The sequence below is a fragment of the Hemitrygon akajei genome, unplaced genomic scaffold, assembly GCF_048418815.1.
Source record: "Hemitrygon akajei unplaced genomic scaffold, sHemAka1.3 Scf000182, whole genome shotgun sequence".
Classification (NCBI taxonomy): Eukaryota; Metazoa; Chordata; class Chondrichthyes; order Myliobatiformes; family Dasyatidae; genus Hemitrygon; species Hemitrygon akajei.
In genome coordinates, this window is record NW_027332068.1 from 574743 (window position 1) to 578201 (window position 3459).

Below are 3459 nucleotides of genomic sequence, written 5' to 3' on the forward strand. Positions count from 1 at the left end.
AGAGGCTTCCTTGTGGCTCTGAGGGAATGAATTTCAGGGTCTTTTGTCGGGGAAAGATGAAGAGAGAAGGCGCGAGTGGTGGGAAGAGTTAGACTGCTGGACGGAGTGGACTTGGAGCGAGGATGCGAGGGTCCGCGACACTCGAGTTAGACCGATGGGGGATGCATCGACGGATATGTGAGCTCCAACGTGCGCATTGGGCAGTTTTATGTGAATGGACACATTTTTTTTCTTGTTTTATGGATCTTTACTAACCTATAACCAAATTAAGAATTAAAAAGCTCAGTCCTTTAACCGCATATGGCGCACTGTTTCTGCTTTCGTGGCACTGATTTGTAACGGGGGAAGATATGACGCAACATGCATCCAAACACCATTACTCAAGTTTGGACCGGCCGCAAGCAGACTTCCCCTAGATTAAGCCGCCAGCTGAACCTGACGGTTCCAATTGTGGGGATATAGTTTTTGGATTGATTTCGTGCAATGTCGTGTGAATACCCTGAGCATTGAACTAGTTGGGTCGATAGTCGTACTTCGAATGCATTGCTAATTCGCCTGTTAAGTACTGTTAAACTTGCTATATTGGGCGGAGTTTTGATAAAATAGTGGCCTAGCTGTCGATTAGGCTGATTATTCGGTACGGGCTATGCCACAGCCTACGCCATAACCCTGATTTTCACCTCTGCGTCGCTCTACGCCATAGCGAGCATGCGTTGGTGTACGTCAAAATGATAGTTGGCGGTGGGGTTTCTATGCCGCTGTTTTGAGTTTCTTCATGACAGACATGGACGAGGAAATGCATTTCAAACATTTTCGCACGTCGGCAGGTAGATTTGACAATTTGGTTCATTTATTTCGCAACGGTGTCCGCACAGCCTAAAAGCATGGCGGACTAGAAGCATCCGGAAATGCGTAGGAGGAAATACGATGCTACCAAGCGGATCAATCACAGTTGTTGCGGTCTGCGTCGCCGTGACGCGTGAGTAACTTTTCTGCACGTCACCCTGCATATATGTCAAACTCAAGGCCCGCGGTGGAATTATCTTTGGCCCGCGAGATAATATCTAATTACTATTAAAGCTTTCCCCAGTAATCGAAGCGCCTATGGCGTATAATATGGCTAATGCTGAGTTTATTCAGGTACCAGGTTTTCAGCGTTTTTAGTGTTTATTCGGCAGTCTTGCTCGGCAGTCTTCTTCATAAGAAACGGAATTTGTAAAGTGAAACACTTTGTAGTTATAGCAGAGACTGAGACACATGAGAGCAGTCTGAAAAAACGGAGGCAACGAAAGCTGTGTTCGCACGCGTCCGACTGAACCGGCCCGCATGAAGCTGCATTTTGCTCAATCCGGCCCGTGACCTAAAATGAGTTTGACACCCCTGCCTACAGCATAGAGTACGGCACAAGTAACGCGTACCCTACGCCTTACTTGTGCCGTACTCTATGCCGTAGGAAACATTCCCGACGCGTACCGAGCGGAGCACCGCTCCCACCTCGCTTATTTAGACCACATCTCTGTTATGCTAGTACCAGCATACAGACCGCTAGTCAAGCGCTCTAGACTAGTTCAGAGGCAGGAGAAAACCAGACCAACAGGAGCCATCTCTGTTCTTCAAGACTGCTTTGAGCACACTGACTGGCACATGTTCAGGGAGGCTGCAAACGATGGTGACTCTGCCAACTTAGACGAGTACACAGCATCAGTGACCAGCTACATCAGCAAGTGCATCGACGACGTCACTGTGACCAAGATCAACACTGCACGCGCTAACCAGAAGCCATGGATGACGGCGCATGTCTCTGCCTTCCCAGTGTATTCGCGTGGCTATGCAGGTCTTTTTGTACACAACTGCAGGTCTATGCAGGTTGTTGTGAAAGTCTAATTCCTTACAGCATGCGGCCTGCAGTTGTAAAGATCTATATCCTTACAGTACTTTGCCATCTGGTCTAACGATCTGTAGGCTTGCAGTACGTGACAAGCTGTTGCAAAATCAAATTTACTTATACCATGGTGCCGCCTATTGCAATGACCTATGACCTTACTCAGGAGCCAGCTGTTGTAAATATACGTATGTGTCCCTACAGAATGGTGTTTGGTATTATAAAAGCCTGTGACCTTACAATACAGTGCTATGTCAGAGTTATAGTGCAATACTGATATTGCCCAGCTCTGCGCCATCAGGGTTAATAAAGCCTGGCGTTGTTCTAGAGTTTTGTATTGTTCTGTTCCCTCACTGGGAGGTGCTGTGCTTTGGCAGCTCATTGTGCTGAGAAAACAGAACGAGTGTCTTTACAGAAATGTGCCAGCTATTACTTAAAATTACCTGGGTGGATTAGTGGTCTGCTGGAGATTTGGAGGAAACTTGTTACCATTATTGGGCACAGGAACTTTGTGGGACGGCGTCCGTTTAACCGATTGAGTCTATACTAGCTCCTGGTTCAATATTCCCTTTGCCCCGTTCCGCAACCTCTCCCACAGATCGGCAGTTACACACAGGTTCAGCTCAAACTTCAATTTAATCGGAAGACAAGGTGAGGAGCAACGGGGATTTCTCTGGGAAGCTAAGCCCAGTGATGCTATCGGGAACAGCAGTAAACAGCTGTTTCGTAAATCGAAGGCAACTCACTCAAAATGGTGGAGAAATTCATCACCCCACGCAGCAGATATTGAAAAGAGAAGACAGACGACGTTTCGGGCCCAGATCTGACTTTGTGTGTGTGGTTTTGTATTTCGAGCATCTGCAGCTTTCCTCGTGTTTGTTTTGTAACTCTGCTTATCACATTGTTCACATTTACCCACAAGTGGGTGTAGAGAATAAGGAGCAGGAAGGCAGCTGAATTGTAATATTCTATATAATTTATTTCTAACATTTCTTGAGTTTCAAAATCCAACCCAATGGGTACTTCACTGCATTTTTGAGTTCCTTTCGGAATTTGTTCTGAGTCAGGGCATAGATACACGTGTTGGTGCAGGAACTAAGAACCTGCAACATTCCCGCTGTGTTTTCTGTTATGTAACGGGGATCTGTGACAGAAAAATCAAAACTCATCGAAACTCGTTGATAGATATAAAATACCAGCTGCGTTACCCACAACATTATGAAACTACCAGTTATGCCGAAGAGCAAAACGATAGATTTGCGTCGGTTCTCCATCTCCCGGTCCTTGTCATTCTCTCCACTCTTCTGTCCCCGGAGCCTCATGCGGGCTCGACTGACCGCTAGAATCCGCCAGACAGTCTGAATATTGAACAGTAAAATTAGAAAGAATGGGACACAGGGCGTTAAAATGCGGTGAATTATCTCGAATGCCTTCCATGAGGGAGAGTTTTTGTAGCTCGATGTAAGAATACAAAACCAGGGAACACCGTCAATTATTTCTCTAGACTCGTATACAAATCCCCAGGGGATACTCTCCAAACAGGCCAGCACACTCACTGTCCCGATAACCACAGCCGC